Source organism: Heliangelus exortis, chromosome 1 (genome assembly GCF_036169615.1).
Source record: "Heliangelus exortis chromosome 1, bHelExo1.hap1, whole genome shotgun sequence".
NCBI lineage: Eukaryota > Metazoa > Chordata > Aves > Apodiformes > Trochilidae > Heliangelus > Heliangelus exortis.
The window spans coordinates 158,795,471-158,821,943 of record NC_092422.1 but is presented as its reverse complement, the minus strand read 5'-3'; the positions used below and the strand labels follow the sequence as shown (position 1 = coordinate 158,821,943).

The following is a 26,473-nucleotide window of genomic DNA, read 5'->3' as shown; positions in this document are numbered from 1 at the left end:
AAATATATCTCTGTTGAAGAGAAAGAGAAACCCAGCAAGAGCGAGAAGCTCGTTCCATAAGCAGCACTGTGCACTGATACTCAGGGGGGAAAAAAAAATCACAAATAAAAGCCTTCATTCTAGCAGCATACAAACTAGCAAAGGCCGATTCATTGCTCAGTCAAAGAAATCAATTTCTTTAACGGAGGAAAGAGAGAGAGAGGAGAGAGAGAGCAGAGAGAGAGAGAGAAGAGGGAGAGGGAGAGAGAGAGAGAGAGAGAAAGAGAGAGAGGAGAGAGAGAGAGAGGGAGGGAGAGAGAAAAGGATCAGCGGAGAGGAAAATACTTGGAGCTTTAACCTCGACATTGCGATATACAGTACAGCCGAGCACAGCGCAGGAGAGACGGAAAATAAGCCCCGTTCTTAAACGGTGGAAGAGGAGGGTTTAATAAAGCAGAGGAAAAAGAAGATCCTATTTGCAGCATTTTTAAAAGTTCTGCTCTGGCAAAGGCCGTCTGAAGGGGAGGCCCTTGCAGCAGGAATGCGAGCAGCAGCAACATTTTTTTTTTTTTTTTTTTTTTTTTCAGAGTCCAGCCTCCCCCTTGTGAGCGACTGGAGCAATCTGGCCAAGGAAGAGGAGGAGGAGGAGGAGGACGTGAGCTAGCGAAACGCAGAGTGCTAGAGCTGATGATGAAAGAGAGGCACGGCCCTGCGTGAGCAGGCTCGTTTTCATCATACGCAGAGCAGAGCGAGAGGCAGGCAGCCCGCACCGAGCCCAGCGCCCGGCCGCCCCTCCGGCCCAGCACCCCGGGGGCGGGATGGGCACGGCCTTGCCGGGAGGGCACTCCGGGAGGAAAACAGCAACTGGGAGGAAAGGCGCTGCGCTGGAATGTGAATGCACCCGCGCTATGGCAGTAGGATTGACAGTGCAGAGCGACTAATGAAGCTTTTAATTGGGAAAGGAGGAGCGGGGAGGGGTGGGGGGTGGGGGGGGGAAGAGGACGAGGAGGAAGGTCCTACAGAAATATCTTCCGGGATTAAAACCGAGGGAAGAGAGCTCCTCTTTACATTTACACAGATGTCTCTCTGTAGCAAAGCAGTCTGCGAGGACTGAAAAACTGCAGCATGCATGAAAATAAAAAACACAAACCCACAGAGCTGAAAATGGACATCTGAAAAAACAAATACTGTATGTGACAAAAAAACTTAGTGATTTTCTTTTCTCATGCCCTCACTTATAAACCAGCTGCACAGCCAAGCTCAGGCTGCTTGGCCCTTATAACTATCTTGGCACCGAGTCAAAAGCTGATAAGCATTTGGGCGAGACAGCTCAACTGCTGTGCTGGAAGAAAAACAGCTGCCATGATTGCTGTTTGATTGAGAGCGCTTACACACACTCACAAAAAAACATATCGGACTGCAAAGACGGGCCACAAATGCCTGAGGATTGAGCTTCAGAGGACCAACACACATTTCTTTTAAAAAAAAAAAAAAAAAGTTTTTTTATATAGTTTTTTTTCTCCATTCCCCCTCCCCTTTTTTAAAGAAAACGTACAGCGTCGACTTGCTTTTCTTCTTCCCATCCCCCCTCCATAACCTCAAGCAAACTCAAGGAATTGTGCCAAAAGTCCCGTTGCTAGTTACCAAGTGCATTTTTTTAAACGTCCCTTTGATACTTCTTTCCCTCGTGCTTGCCATGGAATATGCAAGGAAGATAATCTTTCCATTACTTACGAGAAGTAATTAAAAAAGAAAAAGAACTTCCAGCTCAATGTTCCTTTCTCTTTTTCTCTCTTAAGGGGCAAAAGGAGGGAAATGAGGGAGAGAAGGATGTTTTTTTTACTTTGCCTAGTCCAACATTTGGCTTTTTCCATTTGTGGCAGATCACTGTAACGCTATTGTAAAACAACTTCCTGCCCCTTTTGGCTCACGTTCCAGAAGCTGCTAGGCTAAGTTCATAGCACAAACTTTTTTCCCCCTTGCCGAAGCAGAGACACAAAAAAAAAAAAAAAAAAAAAAAAAAAAATCCTGCAAATTATTTCCCCCCTTTTAAGACTAATGGACTCACAAGGTGAATTTATTGCAGCTCTTTAAGAATGTTACACAAGAGACGTCGGTATCCCAGCTGGATAATTCACAAGCTGAAAAGGTGGGGTCATTATAAATGTGTGTCTGTCTGTGTCTGTGTGTGTGTGCATTTTAATTTTGTAATTTTGAATTGTAAGTCTTAATACCATCAGGTGGATAATGAGCTAAGCTGCTTCATCTGTCGTACTAATTTGTATATCTATCATAGCACAGATCATTGGCTCAGTATATACAGCCTCCTACTTTCCAATTGCTTTTGTACTCTAAGGTGACCTGCATCTCTCTCTCCTTCCTCCCCTCCTTTAAATGCCAGTTTAATGAAAATGCCCGCCGAAAGCTTCTAGACACTCCCTGCTAGGAAATGGAGATGTTGCAGTCTGTGCTATAAGCCAAAAAGGAAAAAATAAGGCCTCCACAACTTGCTCTCTCACGATCTCTCTCCCTCTCTCTCCCTCTGTTTCTCTCATAGCAACAGCATTTCTTGGTACGCCTGCTTTGGCATACATCAGCATTTCTACCCGTCCAAGTGTCCTTTTGCGTCACATCTCGCCATTTCACTCAACCAATGAAATCCCCTTGTTTCAATAAAAATATATATACTTTTTCTGTTATTGGTATATTCAAATTTTTTTTTTTTTTCATGGGCTTTCCTAACAAAAAACGTTGTCAAGCATTTGATTTGCCCTACATGAGGGGTGGAAAAAAAGGAAAGAAAAAAAGGAGACTGCACAGGTTTCAACCTTGAGGAGTCTTCTTTGTGGAAAATATGTTGCCATAAGAAAAAAGGGATCACATGTTTACTTAAGGAAAGTCATAGTTGTCTCTCTCATTTAGTATTTACTTTGCTTATGCTATCATTGGTTTCCTGATTTAGTTCTTAAACAGCTAGGCAGTTTCAACTACTTGGAAAAGTCAACAGTATGTATTTCTAAGACTTCTAAAAATATTCTTCAGGGGAAAATATATTAATTGATACTTTATTCCTTTAAATACTGATCAGGAGGTAATAAAAAAATGCAATGGCAGAAGAAAACTGATAGATGTGAGTTTCTATCTCGTGTAACTCTCAGATCCTACCCAAAGAAGCTGCTCTCCAGTGTTCTGCTTAAAATGCATTATCCTGGAAAATGGAGCAGAGGTCTTCCGAGTCATAGATCTCTTCCAAGATGCATTGTCTTCTTACACAAACTCACATAATTTTAAAAAATGCAGTATTTAAATGCTCAGCTTTGGTAATTACAGTGACAAAGACTTAATACTATTTACAATATATTATAGTTTGTAATACAGCCATTCCAAGAGCTGTTATGTGCTCTGCCTAACTGGTAAGACTGGCAGAAGTAAGCTCTATTAAGAACAGTATACACTGTGTTTGGGGGAACATACTTTTCACCTATACATCACCAAGCATATGAAAACCCATTTTGTTGTTTTCAGGCCTGACTTTGATCACTCTGTTAAAATGCATAATATTAGCCAAGTCAAGAAAGTATAGGGTGGCACATGTGAGTTTCTCAGAACTGGCTGGCTGTGCCACATCTTGAACAACTACTGCAGTGACATATTTAAGGAATCCCTGTTACATATTTTTACTCAGCCTCAAATCTCATGAAAATGCTCAACCACTGGCATTCTGAGGAGAATAAACATTTCTTTTTTAAGCCAAATATATGTTCTATGGTTTACTCTTACCGCTGGTTTGGGGGTTTTTTGTTTTTGTTTTTGCTTTGTTTTTTGGGGTTTTTTCCTAATAGTGTGAAACCACAAAATGTTTTTAATATTTATTTTTAGGGAATTATAGTAAAAGCATGCTAGGGATTATCAGGACATAGCTGACAAGATATTTAAACAGTAACTTTCCCACAGAATTTTATTTCAGTAAAATGACACCTGGTGATTCTGACCTCTTCTAATAACTTTGGTATCTCTTGGTATCTATTTCAGACTGTGGATGCAGAGGATGTGTAAGCAAAACGCTGGGTGGTTAAAAAGTAAAAGCAAGCAATATTTCCGGATAACAGACTTAGAAGCAGACAGCCATAATGTCCAGCTAAAATCTTATCATTTTTGTTTAAAAATAATGGCCTGACATTTGTGATAGTATCCACTTTAACAGAACATGCACAGATGAAAATGTTAGCCCTACACAGAAAAAAAGAAAAAAGAGATTATATGCAATAGTGCATTCAACAACTTTAAAGACAATGTACTATGAAAGACAGACCTGCTTTTTAGGGAAGAATCAGACTCAAATATGTGAATAGCTTAGCTGATAGTCTTTTACTTGAATTTAATAGATTTTCCAAATTCCTTTTCTCCTTTTTCTCAGCCACTATTTTTACCTGATTTATTTTTGAACTTTCTTTATACAAGTACAGATCACCTTATTCTTTACTCTTGACACCTATCCCTCTCTTTCTCCCTTTTTTTATAAATGTGAAAAAAAGCTGAGTTCATCTCTGCTTTTGCCTGTCTCACAACCGGGATAATTCTGGTGCATTTGGAGGGTTAAAAGTACATCGTCTTTACACAATTATGACTCAGATTCATTCACTGAAAGTTATAAATTTTTCAAGGAGATATATAAATGCATTATATCTGTCACCACAGTCGTAAAACAAGACTGAAAGTCCTCTAAGTTTCGGTTACCGCAATACTAAAAAATAAGGATGTGGGAAAGTGGAAAACAATTCAGTGACGTCCAGTTTCTAAGTTTCACTTAATAGAAATTGAATTCTATAAAGGGAAGTGGATGGATTGTTTTAAGATTCAATATGCCTGAGTAAATTCAAATTACAGAAATAGTAATAAGCAATATTTTCACAACACAGTTTATACTATTAAATAATTTTATAAACTCGCTCCTTCCCCTTATCACAAGTTCTGTCTATTCAAAACTCATTATAGATACGCCTGCTATGCACTAATTTATTTGCTTATATTTTAACTCAAGAGTGGTATCTCTTGCTCTTTCATCTCATTTTTATGCAATGCACACATCAAGACAGCTCTAAACAGGTTCATGATTTTTTTTTCCTAAGTAATATAGCTCATTTTCAGTATGGGGTGTTTTCTGAGCTAACAACCTCCAAAGACTTTTAATAAAAAATTACCAGGTACGTGATTAAAAAATAAAAAAATCCAAACCAACATATCTCTTTTTTAGGATTAAGCTAGGTGTAAATTCACATTTCTGGATTTTTTTTTTAATTGTATCATTAAAATAATTTCACTATGCCTGCGATATAAAAAAAAAGACATCCCCAAGAATAGCTTAATGTTTGGAGAGCTTTTCTTTCTAAGGACACTCTCCAGGGATCAAAAAAACTAATTTAAAAAAAAAAATCAAAGCAAAGCAGTCTGGTCCACAGTTCCCTAAAGGGACCTAAGGTGCTCTGTGGGATTATAGCTAGTGCATGCTTCATAGAAAGGACAGTAATTATACACTGTACAGTTTATTTCTATTCTGCTGTTGAATAACCAGCTTTAATTCCAATGGATCATTGGTGTATTAAATTATGAGGAATAACATTTAAATACCAGATAAAGATGATTTTGAAGTGATTCTGAATGGTAAAGGCAAGCTCAACAAGGATCTATTTCCACATTCCTCACTTTAAAACAGAATGAAGCATTTTGCTAAAACACTTCCTTCAGTACACCGTATTTTATCAGTAATGTTTTATAGCAAACTTGGGATGAAACTGGTATCAACACAAATGAAACTCTGGCAGTAGGACAAGTGGTTTGTTTTTTAATTTTTTTTTTTAAGAAAACCAGTGCATTGAATTAGCAGTTTTTTAAAGGATATTACCAACACAATTTTGTTTATCCTGCAACTTTTTTTTTCTTTTTTTCTTTTTTTTTTTTTTTCTTTTTTCTTTTTTTTTTCCTTTTTTTCTTTAACTGTAGAGCTGTATGCTTGAAACTGATGGTGTTAATATTTTGCTTATATACCTGATTACTGATGAAAATGTACATCAGCATCAGCAAACCAAAGCCCAGTAAAAGATTTTATTTCCTGGCTTCTACTTCTCATAAACACGCTACAAAGTTCCTGGAGGCTACTTTGAGTGCAAATACATATTTGCGAAGGAGTTGCAAGCTGGAAACTAAACAATGGCATAGTAGTGCCTGTTTTTGTGGCCAGATACGAAGCAAGCTCCTCAGCTGTAAAATAGCCCAATTTGATTTTTACTGAAAACGTAACTGAGCTTTACAGTACAGCCAGTTTCCCCTGGCACTGTTAATTCCTGCTCTGACAGACTGTAATTTATTCTTCACGCTGAGAGCAGACAATACTGCTCCACACTCGGGATTCCTCTGACTCCTTCTTTCCTGCCAGCCCCGCCACGCCGCTCCCCCCTCCCGGCCCGGCACAGGTGCCGCCTGTGGCCCCGGTCCCGGCCCCGGCCCCGGCTCCGGCCCCGCTCCTACCGGCTGCAGGTGAGCGGCAGCCCCGCCGGGGCCTCGGTGGAGCCAACACCTTCCCCTCCCCCGGCTGCAGGAGCCTCCAGCCGGCGGGGCGGCCCGCGGGGGTCACGGCTGCTGCCCGGAGCCCGGAGCCCGGAGCCGGGCTGCAGGTTCCCACCTCTGCCCGGAGAGATGGGAGGGGGGGGCGGCTCTCAGCCGGGAACGGTCTGCGCTGCACATGCACTTCCCAGGCTAGAAATACGAAGAGATTTTTTTTTTTTTTAATTTTCCTTTCACCAGCCGGCACCTCTGTACCTTCAGCAGTGAATGGTGTAAAAGATTCTTGTCCTGGCAATACTTTTCTCTCGGTATCACTGGGAGCACACTGTTAGAAAACAAGCTACCGGAGTTCAAAACGCATCCCTCCGTTTATTTAAATGAACGCCTCTGCTTACAGTTGGATGCCCTGCAGAAATAGCTACCGCAGGAAAGAAAAGTGACATAATTTAAAAAAAAAAAAAAAAATTAAAATAAAGGAGGAAAAGAAAGGCAAACAACACACTTAAAATTTTTCAGAGAACAGTAAGATGAAAAAAGTAAGAATATGTACATGATGAAATCTGTAATGAGAACATGAAATTTCTTAGGTCTAAAGGGGATTAAAATAACTTTATACTGTAAGTTACTTGAAGGGTTTTAAACTAGTCAATAATTGTCCCATGACCAGGTTCTGTGATATTAAAAGCATTTTTTTTTCTTTTTTTTTTTTCTTTTTTTTTTTTTTTAATTACAATAGTGTGCCACAATACTGAACAAAGTGATTTGTAATGGGAACAAAAATGACATAAAAAGTAAATTCCTTAGTGTGGTTTGTTTGTTTGTGGGGTTCTTTAGTTTGTTTGATATTTTTTTGTTATTATTATTGAGTTGTTTTGTTTGGGTTTTTGTTTGGTTTTGGTTTGGGTTTTTTGGTTTGTTTTTTTTTTTTTTTTTTTTTTTTGGTAGTGAAATGTTATCAAAGATGAAAAATGTGCATAATTTTTAAGAAAATAAAAAGGGATTTCCAATATAGTAACATATTCATAGCACAGTTGCAATTATTTAGTACGCATAAAGATACTTAATCCAAAATATTTGTAGGTAGGGAATTCTTAGGGGCACAATCTGTTTATAAGCTGAGTATTAGTATGGTATCTATTTTATGTAGCCAGTTTAAAGGTTCAAATAAATATATCTTTTCCTTCAGCCCATTAAAACTTAAATATATGATATATAAGGTACATTTTAGATTCATCCACCTAAATTAGCTATCTAGAATATCACAGAAATCTCAAACTCTAATGTTGTATACTGGCACTACTAAATTTAAATCCCTCTTAAAAAAATATACCCTAACCTGAATTCTAATGACACATTAGTGTTTTATACAATGTTAAGAGAGTAGTAATCCTATTGAAAGTACTAATGTATTTATCTGGACAGATACTAAAGTTTTCTGCGTTCTTTCTATCAGTTGCAGGTATGAATTATAGTTGTGGAAAAAGAACACAATCTTCACTTCAGTACTTCTTAGAATTTGCTTCCATTAAGTGAGAGTCATTTGGGTTTTTTTCCCGACCTGTCGTGTTGTAGTTACTAAAGTTGCCAGATATGCATTATTAAATTTCATACATTTTGAAGGGATGCCTAAATTTACACATTCAGCTTTAACCATTATAAGATAACATATATAAGAGTAACTTATACGTTATTCTGCTTTTCAGTTCTAGTAAATACAACATCAGCCACGTGTGATTCTGTACTTCCTTTGTAAAGAAAGATGTATTCCCACAAAGAGATACATTTCAGCATTCCATGATATATATGTATGTATGCCCACATTTCACATTTGACAAAGATGACAAAAACCACAGAAAGGATCTTAGCAAATTTGAATGGACAAGTGCCCCACTCCCAAAACCAGCCTGGGAACAAGGCTCAGCATTAGGCAGTGGGCATCAGCAGAAGTTCAGAATCACTCCACCATCAGCAGCTGCACTCCAGAGCAGATGCACCAAGGCCTCAACTCAGCATCATGCTCTGAAAGGAACCATTTCTGTTCATATAGCAAGAAGAGAGCCCTATATTATGTTACTCTTACACTACACGGCATGTAAAATGTTTTCTAAAAAGAGAGGGTAATTTCAATGTTGCCAGGAAACCGTTAGTTTATTGCAAAAATATCTCCTTTTTTTGTTATCATTTCTCATTTTGCTTTCAAAAAGACGAATCGGAATCTAATCAGATTAAATATATGCCATAATTTAATAAAGGTTATTTAAGTTTATTACAACCTGATAAAACCAATACAAACACTCTTAAAAGGAAAACATTCAATGGAGCTTTTTCTATGCAATCTATGCCAATAAAGTACATTATGAACAGCAACACTGGCATCAATGAAAAGGGAAAAAAAAAAAAAAAAAAGGAGAATGGTAAAAAGCTGCTTCCAGACTTATTCAGTGAACTACGTTTTTAAGCTGAAGAGTTCCTTTTCAGAACACTGAAAATTCCCAGGGGATATCAGTGACTAATCTGTGGAAATTTACAAAGTTACAAATTTAACCATTTTTTCCTAGGGCATAAATATGTTTTACTGGAGATTTTAGATGGATGATAAAAGCACTGAAATGTGAAAAGGTCAACTCTTAAATGAAAATGTTATCAACAGAAATATAATGCAATTAGATTTTTCTTGGTCCCCCCAAAATTTCAAGAAAACTGCACAGTCTTTTTTATTGAAACAAAAGTAAATTAGTAGGAAAATTGTGCAGGGAAAAAAATAAAATAAAAAAAAAGGGAAAAGTTTGCCTCTTGGCAACAGGGCAGTGAGACTTGGTTTGAAATAGAGACAACTCTCGCTGTCTCGATTAGAAATACATCTGCTTTTCAAAAATGCTTGAAGCCAAATACCAAAATTGAAGTTGCGATCTCAAGCCCCTATTACTTCCATCACTTATTTTTTAAAAAACTAAACAATTCCCCCTTTCCCCAACAAATATGTTTAAAAAATTATGTACTTCATCTCTTCTGCATGTATATGCCCACACACATTCATGTGTGCATTATGGTAGACCTATATATGAAGTATCTATGCGTATGTAAGCATTTTATGGTCTCATGTTACAACAGCCCGGCAAGTATAAATACTATCAGAACAAGACTGTAAATTAATATTCATTTTACATAATACAGCTCAACAGAAATGACAGCGTTTTAATAATGCAGCCTAAAGATTACTAATAACGGGTTACTTTGTTACAGGAAGCTCATAGAAGACATGCTTGAGGACTAATTCTTTTTCTAGCTATACAAATAAACATAGTATTAAAAAATGTTACTGTATCTAAAATGTATCAGAAGAACTATAAAAAAGAAGCTGATAGTAACAGCCGCAGTAATTTTCTCCCTTCAATATTACCATACCGCCTCACCTCTGTGACTACCTGAATGTAAGACCTGTGTCAGGACTGACATTAAAATCAGGGATTTTGTCTCATTAAGCACTGGACACCACAATGTTGTTTCAGTACTCAGCTGGCAGTGGTTTCGATTTTTCAGTGCAGAGGGGAAAGGAAAAGAAATACTTAAGATTCATTGTGGGGACTCATAAAACACAATTTTGTGTTAATATTGTGCTTTACACACATTCATATATAACACATGAATATCCCACAAATACAGAAGAAAATTTTCAAAGGAATATCAGATTTACTGTATTATTGTTCAGCTTTTACTGTCCAGCTAAAGGCCACAACCTTAATCAGGCTAAGAATGTTACTGGAAATCTATTTTTAAAAGGCCATTTTGTGCTGGAAATATTACATTACTTCCTATTAGAGAACGCCATTTTGAGGTTGTCATACATTTTTCTTTCCAAAGTGGGTAATGCCAGTGGAAAAAACAAGGATGGTCTCGTACAGCAGAAAAATACAGCAATGCAGTTTCACAGACAACATTTTTATTTTTACAGGTGCAACTGAAGTCTGCCTTGCATTTTTCTGTTTACCCTCATACTAATTTCAAAACCACACACATACCGATGTATGATACACAGCTATCACACAGCATTTAGAAACTTTCATGTATTTCTTTTTATTCAAGTATTCAACAGAAAAAAGCAGAAGAAGAGATTTTACCAGAAGACAAACCAGGCAAGCAAACATTTCTTCAAATGAATTTTGCTGAGTTACATTGGGCCTAAGTATATATCTGGCAGTTGAGTGTTTAGAAAAATGTTTATGTTCCAAAAGTAAAAAATAGATTTGGTAACTTCTATAGCCCACTGTAAGTTTGACCAAACTCATGCTCTAAAAGATAATTTTAGGGTTTTTTTCTCCCCTTAGATACAGTGATATATTGCAAGTCATTGTCAAAAGGATCAAGGAAATCATCAGCATTATAGAAATGGCTCAAAATCAGAAGCAGAATAGACAGGTGTACAACAGTTGCCTAACGGAGGAAGGTGTTAAATATGAATTATTCTTAATTTGCACTGCAAGGGTCACTTTTGGAAACAATTTTGATAAAGCAAATCTAGAAAAATAATACAGGATATAATCATTCTGTTAGTAAGACCTCTGTCTAAGAAATGAGTAAAGTATTGATCACTGTTAAGCTGTACCAAATATAGTAGCTGGAGAAAATGCTGCCACTAAAAGACTGTTCTCTGCCCATTCTATTAATCCAAACTTTGCCAGGGATAACACCCTTTTTTGAAACAGTAAAACAAACAATATTATATTATATTATATTATATTATATTATATTATATTATATTATATTTATTATATTATTATATTGCATGTTGAAAATTTTTACTACCCTCCAAGAAAAAATTAGTTTTCTTTACAACCAGGAACTTACTACAGTTATTGTAAGGTTCCAATGTCTTTGTGAAGAAACATAAATATTTTAAAATTTTAATATTGGTTGAGTAGGGTTTTTTTTGTTGTTGTTGTTGTGGGGGTTTTTTGTTTTTTTTTTCTTCTCTAAGCAGCTGTCCACATTTTAAAATTCTCCTACAGTTCATTACCTCCAAACAAAGCACAACTGTACCAATACTTTAAGGAAAAAAAAAAAAAGAAACCAAATCAAAACAAACAAAAAAATGCAACAGACATTGCCCTGACGCTCTCTTTAGTCTTTAAAATCCTGCAGATAACAGAAAAGAAATACTAATACTGAAGGACACATGCTGAAAAGGGATGAACCCTGTATTTTCATTAGTATTGTATTAATTACAACTGTTTAACACAAGTGAGGAATATACGTACGCTAACCCAATACTACTGCTTTTATTGGATAACAGGTATAGTAAATACACATTTTCCCTCTGGCTTCCATTAAATTCAAAAGCTAGTAAACTCAGGGAATTTCAAGTAATGATTAAAGGACCCAGAAGAGTTGGTTTCAGTATTGCTGTAGTCAGTGTCACTTGCTGCTGATGTGCTAACTTTGCTGCTCACATTTGACTCAGCATTGACCGCAACTTTTCATTAAAAGGGCATGATGTTTAAGTTGCTTAGCCATTACTTTTGTTTAAATTGCTTATTTTGCTGTGTTACAAAATGCACTTTTAAAATCTAAGCCTAAATTATTAGAAGTGTTTGTTTAAATAGCACCAAATCAAAGCAATTAAGGGAAACAACGTTTTACTTGAAACGACTGGGTTGGAAAAGAAACAAAATGACAAACGAGAAAAACAGAGAAAATTTTACTCTCTTACACAAAAATGAGTTACATTATTCTATATGGGGCAAATGCCTATCACAGCACATAACCTGAAGGACAGGGCGGGGAGGGGAACAACCAACCCTGGAAATCTGTAACAGTTTACTAAATCAGCGTACTCTCTTCTCCAGAGAGAAGAAAATCTGTGCAGCAAACGCAGCAGTACTACCAGTCCTCTCTGTCCAGCCCTGTACCATGGCTTGGGATGGCCTCAGAAGAAAGGTGCTGTGGGAAAGGTGGAGGAGCTGGGGATCTCCTGTCCTCACCCTGCTGCCAGCCCCAGGCAGGACTGAGCCACACCAAGCACGGTGAAGCCTCCAGCTCCACAAAGGTGGACTGAACATGAGAGGTGCCCACAATAATAGAGAAGACATGGACTGAAAAGTATCTATTGGATGGGTTACTACTTAAACTACTTTAAGTGGTCTAAAAACCATCAAGAGTTTGCCACTGCAAGCAGCCCAGCAGCTAGCATTTGCAGGATTGTACCCTAAACCAACAGTAGCACCAGATGTAGCCACCCTGAACTCCATTATGCTGATACAGTGGAGCCTTCCAGGGATTAACAGTAGTGTAAAACATGAAAAGAAAAATACACAGCAAACCACAAAATTAGTAAGCTCAGAAATACTCAAGTCTGAGAGTTAAAGTTTACCATTATATGCATTTTTTGCCTTGATCCTATTCATATTGACAGCCACAGAAGCCTCAAAGCTTACACTATTACTTATTTTTGTGAGGGCAACAGAAGTTCCCCCCAGTACACACACATCCCTGGTGCTCAGTTTTAACCCTGCTGTTTTACAAGTTGGCTGTCATCTGCAATCAAGGGGTTCTGTTTTCTTGTTTTGATGATAGGAAGAAATGTGGAAAAGCATTATTTTGACTGAACTTATGTTTATATATTACATTTATTTTATGGCCTACCATTGTACTTCACAGATTTGATGCAAAGAGAAAAAAAAAAAAAAAAAAAAAAAAAAAAAAAAGAGCAAAGAGCAGCATATAGATGAAATTTAATAAACTTTCAGTAAAAGGTGGTGGTTTGCTATAGTCAAGTCTCCCAAATAAATGTATCTCAGCTTTTATGTTTATAGATGTTACCTAGTCACACAAACTAAAAATGAGATACATCACATTTTGCTACCAGTTACTTTTGGAAGAAAAAGAAAAAGAATCAGCATTTTTGCATCGAATTAGGGATAAATCTGAGGAAATCCTTGTTCAGTTTGACTTTACCCCACACTTACCAGATTTGGCTTCACAGGGCCCTGCATGCATGCGTGTGTATTTACTTGGTGCAACAAGCAGAAAATGTTATGAAAGAAGTGATGAATACAACCTGCTGGGACACAGCATCATGTTTCCTTACAGGATAAGAAACAATGCTTATTTTGAGATCTCAGAGGCCCAAGTTTAATGCTGCAATTGCCATGCAGTTTCTTTCTTTCAATAAAAAATTATCTAATTTCCACTAGTCTGATGTGTCTTCATTTGAAGAATCCAGGAGGGGGAAAGAAAAAAAGGTTTAAAAGGCAGAAAACAGAGAAACTGAATTACTGGCAGCATGGCGGGGGAAGACCCAAGCAATATATTTAGTTCAACTAGGGATTAAGTGCCACAGCCACTGGTAAGTAAAGAGCTAATAATAATGTCTTTGAAACAGTCTGACTTTGACTCTCGCTGTGACTGCTGCACGCTCGGAGGTTTGGGTGAGGCAAACCTGATACTCTGCCATTCTCTGCCAGCACGTGCCTAAATTAGTTCTCCATTTTGTGGTGGCCCTCTGAGAGCAATTCCCATTGAGAAGGGAACAAAGGCCGCGACCCCGGGGTCAGAGTGTAATGCAGGAAGCATGACCTCCCCTTTGTTCAGAACAGCACTGTTTACTCTGCCTAAGTAAAGATCACCAATACATTAACTAAAGAGGATTAAAAAGGTCATATCCCTAGGGATGGAGCTCATGCAAGTGGCAACTCTCTTCAGTCACTAAATCATTTGACTTCCCCCTCGGCCCCCCTTCAAAATAGAGACACCTTAACGCTGCCAATGCTCATTGGTACATTAATTCCAGAGCAACAGTAGTTATGAACTTCACATGGTCTTCCTTCCCAAACCAGGTTCATTTCTGCATAGCTAGCCAGCTGTTTTGAAGTTATTTTAAAGTTATAAAAAATTTTTAAGTGAAAAATATTACCTCAATACATTTTTTTTCTTTTAAATCTCCTTTTCAAGTTCGGAGTTGATTTATTGAAGTTTGTGTCTTGAAGTGGTTATTAGGAAGTGTAATCTTTTGTAGCTATTATAAATGTCAATCTTAAACTATCCTATAGTACATGAACAGTGTAGACATTTGCTAACTCCAGGATGGTTCACTTGCAAAAAAGAAGCTGAAGAAAATAAAGAGAAAATATGCTGCCTGTGAGAAATCATATGCTGATAGCTTGGCTTAATCAGTCTAAATAAGCACATCTTTTGGCTGCTCAGCTGTACATTATCAACTTTTTTTATAATACCTTAGAGCATCACTGTTAATACAAACTATTAATGAAATGGCTGAATTAATTCTGCATTGGTGGCATATGAGAGGCAACATGACCAATTAAGACAGCACACTGGATTGCCTCCTCTCCGTTCTCACCTCTAATCCTCTGGCCTGCTTGATGATCCCAACTTTTGCTTTGTGCTTTGGTTTCCTCATCTGTGGTGATATCACTCACTGGGATGCAGATGTTTCCATCGGGTACTTGGCCAGGATGGGACAAGAAGAGCACGTGGAAGGGAGTGGCCTAGACTAAGATATTTTCCCCTCTCTATTCTGAGGCAGAAGCACTTCTCACAAAGCTGAACTTTGCAAGAGGTTTCAAAAGAAAACAATAGGAATAAGGTCAGGCAGGGAGTCCAAGCTCATCAAAGACTTTGGAGCAGAGAGCTCAGCACCACAGAATAATCCCAGAGGAGCTAAATGCAGTCAAAATCAGCACTAGATCACCCACCATGCCAGCTGACTTTGAAAGGAGAACAGGGAGTACAGGGTTCCAAAATACAAGGTCCTAGAGAAGCACAGTACAAGAGATCACTGCATGGATTATATGAAAGGCCGGGGAAAAGGTTGCCCTTCACTTCTCTGATGTTTTGTGCCAAACAGCTATTTTTGAATCCACAGTAATACATGCAGCAATCTAGTCTCCAGCAGGTTAATTAACGCATCAGGCGTGACAAGCTGGGGTCTCATTACCTCCAGCCTGCATGCACACTGGTACATTCTGCTCTTTCCCATCTTTTCTGCTAGCCCTGAACCCATAAGCATCAGGCAGGACAAGGAAGGAAGATTCTTTGCACTACTCTTCAAGATACCTAAGAGGCTACTTTCCCTGTTTGCAGGCTTCTTTAGGAACACGTGCATTTCAAGTAACTTTAAAAGATCTGAACAGATAAAATTAAATCAAGAATCCAATAAAAATTATTATAACATTATAATCACCTTATTATGTTCTGTCTGTTTGTGAAAAAGATCACTTCCCTCTTCATCAACCACTGTGGTTGCTTGCTTCTATGGTCAGGGGTCTTTCATCACTCCACTAGAAGAGAGGGAAACTTACTGTCATCAGGAAAACCGAAAGGAGAAACTTCTCAGCGTTCACGTCCCACTGGGGAGCATAGGGTTTAGCTCAGATGGCTCAGAACAGATTCCAAAATGGCCAAGCAAAAAGAAACTTCCAAACCATGTGTTTGCACCGTGATGGGTGGTATTTCCACTGCATGTGGATGAAAGATTGGTATTCTTCTAGATTTTCTTATTCCTCCACTTCTTTGCCTGGAACAACTGAATCTAATAATATGCTTCCCAGTGACTGCTGTTTGGGATCCAGTATAAAAATATTGGGCTTTTTACTATATACCAGGAGTCAGAGAGAGAACAGTGGAGTCAGAAAGCCTTGACAGACAGCAAGTTTAGAAAAGGCTGTGTCCAGAGCAAAACAAGCACCTACAGAAAAACAAAAATGTGCCACAGGTATTCAAAACAAGTTACTTTGAAATACAGTACCATATTGCCACATAATATGTTCATCGAATATTTCCATTGACTTCAATGGGAACACTCTGCTTTTATGCATGAAAGGTTAGGCAGGCAAAGCATATCAGAAAAAGGGTAATAAAATCCCTAGACACAGAAGCAGGTGGACAAAGGCAGACTACTGAAAAAAAGCTTCATAACAGGTTAAGGTAAAGGGGTACCTTTTCTAAGAAACAAAAGCACTGATCCGAAACAACTAAAACAAAAAATATACTTAGAAAGGAATACCTAAAATTGAGATTAGGAGCATAAGGGCTGAACCAAAAATGTAAGGACAATTTATTGTCATACATTAGAAGGAGGAAAAGTGTACAACAGTTGTCTGGCAAGTCTGAAATAGTATGGGAAACAAAGGGAGTGAATACAGCGGAGAAAAAACACTGCAGAAAAGATAAGAGCTGATAATGACCTTGAGGTATTTATTCATGCAAGAGAGTAAACTCATCCTTTCTCATCCTGTATGACCACACTAACATTTCTTGTTGGCTGGGTTCCTGGTCTGGGGTATAAAAAAGAAACACAAAAACCCCTAAAACTGTATACCCGCTACTTCTTTCCATGGAAACTCAAGACTATACCTCCTAAGTCTTTAATTTTCCAGTTCTCTTTCACTTTCAGACCAGCCAACAGCCACTCTACCTTCCAGATGAGAAGTAAAAACTCCACTCTAGAAAGTTACAGAAGAAGATGTCCCTTCTCTTTAAGAGAAAAACAGAAGAAACGTGACACAGAATTCATGCATAGTCCATTTTTTGTGGGGTGGAGCTGTACTAATGCTACCTTATATTCCTCTTTATCTCCTGAGGCCCATAAATCCAGACAGACCCAAAGACACCTTTTAGCTTAAAAAGAAGCTTTCAAGTTTACTACAGGTAGAAAAATCTGGGATATTCAAGTGAACAAATCCCATTAATCAATGCTTGTCAAAGTAAAGGATGAAACAATAGCAGATCACGAAGATCCCAAAACAGAAAGTGCCAAAAAAAAAAAAAAAAAAAAAAAAAAGGTAAATTAAAAAGCAAGCCATTCTGAGGAACAGATACATACACAGCCCAAGGCTGGAGGCAGGGTTTCCTACAAAAAAATATGCACTTTCTTATCAGAAATGAATAGGTAGCATTCCTTAAAAATAGCCACAAATGATGATCCAGGTTACATGCCAATGAATTCCAGCATTTAGTAAACTGACTGTAAGGCTACTTTAGAAGATTATAACTTCAACGCCTAAGTAGAGATTACATAAAGAAGAGAAAAATAACATTGGTAACATAATGAAAAAATGTCTTTTTTTAAACTTGGAGTGCATCTGCAGAAATAATTATTTATTTGACCTTTCAAATGGGCTTTGATAATGTGTATCATAAAGGCCATAAATAAAACAGAGGAACCATTACTGAAAGCTGGAATCAACATTACAAATGAGCTAAGCAGCCAAAAGTAAAATGTATTAATAAAAAGGCATTTTAAGAAGAAAAAGATTAATAGTTGTTGCATTCAGAGACCATGCTGGTATCAGCTTTTAACTTTAGTTAGCAGTGTGGAAAGATCAGCTGTAAAACAAAGCAGCAAATCTGACAAGTGAGGGTAACTGAAGGGCTGAACAAAGTTGAGGGAATGTGAAACATGATAAATGTTTTTTTGATAATTGCTAAGGAAATAATATTGCAACATTCTCAGCAAAGGCAAAAGACCTAGGTGCAATCATAAAATGTTGATGAAAGCTTTCATGTAGCTGCGATGTCAAATAAGCCAAATTTTACAATGCATGCAAAAAACCCACAGAACACTGCATTGAAAACATTATTGCTCTAATATATCCCTGCCAGGGAAATAACTTTATAGAGAAAGTAATCTACAGTTCTTTTTACCTTGCCTCATTAACACTACAGAATTAACAGGATTCTTTAAGGGCAGGGGACCAAAATTATTTGACTTATTAAAAGCCTGCCATATATGAAGACCAAATGATTATTTATGTTAGTGCACACGAGCAACAGGGAACATGTCAGAGATACATGCTTTGAAAGTCAGGAATTGTGGGCTATCTTTCCTATTTCCAGTATCGAATAGAAGATTATTCAGTTAAATAAGCTGTAAATTCAAACTATGGGAATACATTATTTTCCAAAGTGCAAGCTGAGCATGTGGAAATCAGTGCCACAGTCCATTGTTAAGGGACATCAGTGGGATCCTGAAGGAATATGGTTCTATTCATAGCCTACAAAATTATGGTGTTAAATGGGATTGTTTGCTGGAAAGACCATAAAGATCTTTGCACAAAGCCACAATAAAGACATTGGCCAAGGGATCTAGCTGTCCCACTTTCTCACAAGGACAGATATTCCAAAAGGATCAAATGTTGGTTGTCTTCACACTCTGCTCTCTTACCAATCAAACCTTTGTAAGAAATCTCAGGGTAGACTTAGCATTAATTAGACTGTGGATTTGATCCAATGAAGTAATTTCTACTTTTAAATGTTTTCTGTGGCCCAAGTAATGGCAAAAAAAGCAGACAAGATCACCCCAATTTAAGAGGTATCATTCACTGTCCCAGCTAGCTACTGTACCTGATACAATGTTATCAATTCATGCTCAAACTTCACAAAAATATTTAAAAACACGTATGTTTACTTTGTCACCTCCTGCTGCTCCCCTCCCGCAAATAATTAGCAAGAACCTAAATTATACGATAATGCTTTACCATACGAATGCATTTCCTTGTTTATTTTATTATCTTTTTCCCCATCCACACATCATTATCTGCAAAAACCATTTTATAATTAGAAGAGATTCCAAGATGTGTGTCAGATGCTGGGACACTGCCACTCTTGGTGTGGTTTTCTACACTTAGCCTTCAGTCTTGTGGCTAACAACTCACCCAAACCGTGATAATACCTTACCACAACCCACACACTGCTGCTCTTCAAAGGAAAACATAATTAGGAGATGATGAACTCAAATATATGACAGGAGATGAGCAAACAGATTCTGTAACCACACCTGTGAGTGGTTATACTACGGAGGAAGTTTCTTCAGCTTGATAAAAGTCACACATTTTCAAAATACAGAAACATTTGCAAAATGCTGCAACATGTGCAGCAGAGGAAAACCCAACAGCTTTAACATAAATTATACAGAATTAAGATGGTAAATAAGAATTACTAACAAATAGCCATCATAACAAGCATGGACTGCCACAAGTATATACCTATATATTTTTACTGGAAATACTGTCAAAATCTCATCCCACAAGAACTGCTACCTGAAAATATTCTCAAAGCCTCTTTACAACTGTTTTTGATCCTGTAATTGCCTTCATAATATAAAGAACTATACACTATATGTGCCAGTTCAGAGGCTTATGCTGCAGCATACTGCATGGAAATAAACATCAAGGAGCGTGTATAGATACATTGTAGCATCTACAGAATCTGTCCCTCGTTGAATATTTAGAGTAAACAAAGCATTAAACCACTTTCCTTATTAATCTATAAAGCTGGAACTACTTTCTGTATTTTTTTGTCATGACTAGTGAAAGAGCTGAGAAACCTATGGCAAAACAAGATGCAAATAAAGCCACTGAACTTCTGAGGACAACTGTCCATCTTTCAGAAATATGCATAAGAAACAATCAGATTACAAGCTTACTTGATTTCTGATGAAAAAATAATTATTTTTTTTACCTAAAAGAAGTCTTGCCGACGAAGGACCGCATCTCCACAAGCTAGTGCCCGTTTGCATGGCCAGATCCTCTAAGCTGCAGCCACACCCTCCTCTTCCTCATTTTTTTCCACTGACCATGAAATACTTTCTAAGCCAGGCCCTGAAAAAAAAATATATATATTTTTAATGGACACCAGATACTACACTGCTGATTTAATTATGCAGATTAGAAACAAATACATATATTTAGACACATATATATTTATATTTTGTTTTATTTCAAACAAATTTGGTAGGCCTGATTGGTTCTCTATTCAAGTCACAGGAAATACCATTTAAAAGTGTCCTACATCGACAGCAAGGCAAGCTTAGAAAGACATTCCAGAGACGTTGTCTCTTCAGTCCATGGAGCTCGATGGATTTGAATCTCAGGCAAGGCTGTTTAATTTAGACTTAAAAAAAATATATAAAATAGTATTTGAGTAAAACTTTCACTGATAACCAGACTATCTGATTATTTGAATCACAGTCTCTTTAGCACAGTTAGTAGTTACACTGCACAACATATCCTTCTTATATTTCATATAATTTATCTTATTGAGAATTCAGCAGTACATAGAACTATATGGAAACTGTGTCTATAAACTGTTTTTCATATAGTATCATCTGCTGGTTTTAATTAATTATTTAAATTACACTGTAATTATAATACATTTCATAATCAATTTAACCAGAAAATACTGAATACAAACACAAAGTAATAAAAACAGCTGTTTTCCACTGTCTCAAAACCCACCCACTTATTTTCAAATAACCAGATCCAGCACTCAACAACAAAACAAAAATACAGTATTTAGGGTTCAGCAACTTAAGCTCAACTTTTTTGCAAACAACTGCATAAAATAAAAATATTGTTAAGCTACCATTAGAACCATTAAATTAATATTAAACTGCTTGCTCCTTTAAATTAAGAACTAAGTATGTAACCTGAATCCACAGCCTTATGCCATTATGTTTACTGAAGGAGCAAACTGATATTAAAATAAAAACATTAAGGTTATATTGAGATGTGTTTTAGGAGATTACGACATACATTACAGGTAGCATATAAAATAATGCCAAATCCAAAATAATTCTGTAATCCCAGCACCTACCACATGTTTATTAATGTATGATTCCAAAACCACATAAAAATGCTCTTATAAACAAATAATACACATTCACTCTTAGTAGGGGTATTCAGTTTCATGCAGTCCTACATCCTAAGAGGTTTCCAATATACAATTTTGGAGTCTCAAAGCCTGCATAAAGCATGGTTAGGTAAAGTACACAGGCTGCATTTTGGACATATAGTAAAATTATCTTGCAAGTACAATTATCTTGCTGGACGATATAAATACTATGATATTTGTAGACAGGTTTATTCATGCAGATCTTTTTTTTCTCTAAACTGCGGAGTATTAGGTGTTAAGTGTACCTTTCAACCTGCTGGAGTACTCTGATACCCAACACTGACTTAAATCCAAATAATTATTAGGGTGAAAATGTCAGCACATTCGTATTTTACTGGTCTATAACAATATCCCTGGCAAAACCCTCCCATCCACATATTCCATGTCAGAAAAGCACGATTACTCCAGACTGTTTGAATTTGTATTTATGAAGGTGCTCTGCAAGAAGGAGAGAGAACAGAAATCCAAGGGTTAACAGAAAAGGAAAGAAAAAACAAAACAAACAACAAACCACAACAACTAAATCTCTCACCATACTGAAGATCTTCCAAGAAAACAAAAAAACCAAAAGTGTTCAGCAGATAACAGCCTAACAAAAAACGAACAGAGAATTTAGTGTCTCAGTATTGCCTGGATACCAGCTTGGGACTTAGGCAGCCCTGGATTAAAAGGAATATTCCCTTGAAAATCTACTCCACAGTTCCTGCACTGTTTTCTACAAATAACACATCCAAACTGTGACTAAACACTTCATTGTGCTTCTCTGGCATTACCCGAAGCCAACATACTGTACAATTATATGTGGCAGCTAAAAGCAAAGGAAAAAAAGAAGCTATTTTCTCCATGGAAAGGTAATGAAATGACAAACAGAAAGTTCCATGCAAAACCTCGCACAATCAGTAAGTATTTCCCCCCCCCCCTTTTCTTTCTATGGCAGGCAACAGGTGACAAAATACAGCCCCCAACCTCCAACTTTAAAAACAAAAAAATTTTACTTGGTCTACAATACATCTATAATTATAGCCTTTGCTTTTTTTTTTTTCAACTAAAATTGAACAAAAAGGTTTCACTGGGCCTCTGCATTGGCTTCAGAAAATAAATGCCTTTCTCAACACTCATTTGTAGACTGTACATGTTTCATTTAAAGAAAATAAAGCCCTCCCAGTTACAAATAATAACCAGTGACTTAAGGTAACCATCTAGTATTAATGGATGTTAAAAGAGAAAACCCGAACTGCATTTTCAAAGGAACTGCATGCTTCAAATACTTCATTACAATCTCCGTTTCCAGTAACCTGCTAATTGATCTTAAATATGTAGATGAATTATGAGACAATAACCTCCAATTTTCTGAACTCCTCCAGACAAATAATACTCTAATTTATGAGTATCTGAAATATTTTATTTGCTACTCAGGGCACTTAAACAGTTAATCTAATTTTTGAGAAGTAGGAATACAACATGAAAGATTCTTGCTATTCTCTTCCTTAAGCTTCACCGCTTCACCCCTTCATTTTTCTCATTTATCATAATTTAGAAATGTTCTTCTTTTGTGCATTGTTCATATCACTATAGTTCAGGAGGGTGTTTCAGCGACATGCTTCCCTTGTCAGCCTCTGTGCTACTCATTAAATAATTCCACTCCCATACATACACCATACAGCTGGTCAAGGGCTAGAAAGTACTTTGCTGCATTTGGATACTTCTCTCTCACTTCTACAGCAAGCCTTGAAAAAACAATAAATCACAAGGTTATAAAACTGACCAGCTTCTATCACTGTCCATTTCTTCAGCACTATATTGCTCACTCAACGTAGCATAAGCAGTGTTATGCTGTGCTGTAGTAGGACACCTGTGTCTCTTCTAGAAAAAAAAAATCACAACAGGCTAAAAACAGTTCAGTTCTGTCAATAACCAATCTCAATTTGCAATTAAAGAGAATATCTCTTTAAAGACACTGTTTCCTGAAATACTTAAATGCTTAAACTGTAGCTTTCTATTTGGAAAGCTTTGCAATTTCTTCCCTTTACAAAAACACAGCTTTGCAGCACCAGCGAAGAGTACCCAGTACAGCAGATGGTTAAAATTCTGCATCATTTTTATAACCTTAAAAGAAAGCACTGCCTTTTTTTCGGGGCAGGGCAGAGAGAGGGGTGGGGGGTAGAGGAAAGGAGAGGAAAAAAAAGCTGAGAACAGCATTTTGCAGCCTTTTTTTTTTTTTTTTTTTCCTTGACAGCAGCTAGCCACGCCTCAGTCTGGCCCTTCCTCCAACCTCTGCTAACCTAAAAACCAGCGCCAACCTGGCAGCGGGCCATATATTCAAAAGTAAACATTATTCTCCTGCCATTTTTCAGTGGTGTTTATCATATTCTGATCTTTTTTTTTCCTCTCTCTCTCTCTCCCCCGCCCCCCCTCCACCTTCTCGCTGTAGCTGAAATCCCTGTCGTTTCCCCGGTTTGTTTCACTTTGCAACTACATCAAGACATCAAAGTCACCCTCTTATCTAACATGGCAAACTTGCAAAAACGCGTTAGAGGGATTTTACCTTCACCCAGGGAAGCAGCAGACTATTTTGGAGCGGGAAATCTGACGTATCTTTAGGTATTGCTGTCCCGCAGAACTGGATGGTACGTTCTTCTCCATCACTACAGGGACGGGCTCTTTCTGACACAATGCATACGCTTCTTTCAAAGCCTGCAGCTGCCGTTAGGAACCTGCCTTTTGCTCCAACAGCTTTTCCATTTTCTTATTGAATCGCAACAGGAGTGGGGTTTTTTTTAAAAAAATATCCATCTATAAGCATCCGAGAGGACGCACGCACAGCACTGCACCTGACTCTTTGTTATCCCTCACCATTCATTCCCATTCCCTGTCCCTTCCGCTCCTCGCTTCCTCCTCCCACCTTGGACTGCTCCTCGTTTATACAGGCTTTTAAAAAAACAAAACAAAACAAAAAAGCACCGAACCCTAGACTAGTTAAACTAGTTGCCCGCTACTGGTTTTCGTACTGTGCACTGAATGGATAGCTGACGGACCGGCTGAAAAAGGGAAGGAGGAGGAAAAAAGAAAAAATTAAAAAAAAAAAAAAAAAAAAGTAAGGGTTTAAAAATATATATAAAAGGAGAGGGATGCTGCCGCTTGAATCCTTCAAGCCATCCTGTCCGGCAGGGTGCCGGTGCTGTGGAGAAGAGCAGAGAAGAGAGCCGAGCCGAGCCGTTCCGCTCTGGTCCGTCCCGCCACGGGCCGGGGCGCGGAGACTAAACATCGGCCATGTTGTCCGCACCGCCCGCCGCCTCCCGCCCCGTCTTATCGGGTGAAGGCGCTGGCAGCGTGCCCAGCCGCCTGTCGCAGGGCGGGTGTCAGGCGAGGGCACAGTTTATTGTTCCGAGCTGTTATTTGTATCTCGTAGGGTGGGTACGAGGGGGGCATTTTTAGGGTTGGGGTTTTTTTTAAGTTTTTGTTGCTCGGTTGGGTTTGGGTTTTTGTGGGTTTTGGTTTTTTTTTTTTTGGCTTTACAAGGGACGCCCTCCCCCAGCCACCTTCTCCTTCTCTTCACCTTTCTCCTTCCCCACCACCCCGGCCCATCAGCAGCCCGGTCCGGCGGGAGGCAGCGGCCGGGGAGCGCCGGCACAGAGCAGGTAGCGCAGGCTCGGGGATGTCTCCCCTCGCCACTGAACAACCTCCCCCCCCCTCCGCCGCCTTTCCTCCACTGCCTCCCCTGCTTTTCTCTCTAGGCACTGTAAAGTACAAATAGCGTGCAGTGGTTTAGTCAAAACCGTCATGTGCAAGTAGCCTGGCAAACAAAAGCCTTTATTTATTTATTTAGCTTGCGCATAGATAAGGAGGAGCCTTTGTGCACATAAATTTCACACACATCAGAAAGGAGATGCCATGCTGCTTTCCGCGGGCTGACACAGCTTGTCTTGAAACGCCACAGGACAGCCTGGAGGCTCATTAATAATTGCGAATGGCTCGCCATTTCCATATTTAAATTGTGAAGCAGCGTATGATTAATTAAGAAGAAAAAAGGCGAAAGAGGAAAGGCCTACGCTTGGACAGCAAGCGGACTCTCCAGAAGGGCTGCCCGCTTTAACTCCTTCTTTCCCACACGCTTCGGGGTCCTCCTGGGGCTCGCAGGATGCCTCCCCCCGGCTGGTGCCTGGGAACTCGGAGTGAATATTAATTCTGCTATTTTTGTGTAGTTAGGCAACCACGTGAGTTCTTTTGCAAGGCTCTGAATAGCCACAAACTAATGAAGAGAATTTGCAGCAATCCAGTCATCATTAGCTTTTCATTTAGGAAAAAAAAAAAAAAAAAAAAAAAAAAAGGCTTATAAATTTTAGCCTGATTGTAAATTAATGTATTTTCCTGCAGCGAAGTTAAAAGAATATTTACAAAGTTATTTATATAAAGAAATATTGCAATTAAAATCCAGTAAAATGTGTAATTTAAACTCATCTGAGTGCTCCAAATTATGAAAATATTTCACATTGAAATGCTGTGATTAACTTGCACACAGAACCTCAGCTCCTCGAACATAAATGAAGATAAGTAATAAATATGCTGTGTACAGTAATCAAAATATTTAACAGTAATTTATCAGGGATCTTAAACTTCGGATTATTCTGTTTCTCCCAAGTACTTACATCTAAGTGTAACAGATGCCGGATTGTGAGGGGAGGTTGTCTCAAAGAAAAAGGCTGTATATCTGACTACTCTTTAGTTACTGAAATATTCTCAAAGCTTTACTCTGTGTAAATTCAAGCTGTGAAAACCCACCTACAGCAACCAGCTCCCCGGGAGTGAGGAAGAGAATGTAGGTTATGAGCCCTGGGCTCAAGGCAGCTTGTGCCTCTCCTGCTTGGGTCCTTCACTTCCAGCATCTGCTCCATCAGGGCCCTGAGCAGCGGGCGGGGAGGCTGGGGGTGGCCGCAAAGGGGCTGGGGGTGGCGGGCCCGCAGCGTTTTGGGGCGGTGGGGAGCCTAAGGGTGGCCGGGCCGCGGTGTTCCCCAACCTCCCCACCGCCCCAAAACGCCACGGTCCCGCCCGGCCCGGCCTCACGTGACCGGGGTGATTCAGCAGCCTGCCGGCATCATGGAAATAAAAAACTTCTCTCGAGATGCTGTTGCTAGCCTTAGCCCTTTTCCTGCCCATCCCAAAGCTCGCGGTTTTAACCCTTTTGAGGGGTTTTTGGGGGTTTTTTTTTGATTGTGTTTTTGTTGTTGTGTTTTTTTTTGTTTGTTTGTTT

General features: G+C 38.4%; 2 long non-coding RNA genes across 8 annotated transcripts in view; one reads left to right on the top strand and one right to left on the bottom strand.

Annotated features, from left to right (window-relative positions):
• LOC139791272 (uncharacterized) overlaps nt 1-26,473 on the bottom strand; it is a 294,536-nt gene that overhangs the window by 135,287 nt on the left and 132,776 nt on the right. For all 7 annotated transcript variants that reach the window (XR_011723849.1, XR_011723853.1, XR_011723852.1 and 4 more), the window contains one exon: nt 20,014-20,153. This is a non-coding gene — a long non-coding RNA (uncharacterized lncRNA). The remainder of the gene's footprint in view (nt 1-20,013; nt 20,154-26,473) is intronic.
• Nucleotides 304-17,346, top strand: LOC139791273 (uncharacterized). The gene is made up of 2 exons (XR_011723857.1): nt 304-2,128; nt 12,384-17,346. It is a non-coding gene; the product is annotated as an uncharacterized lncRNA (long non-coding RNA).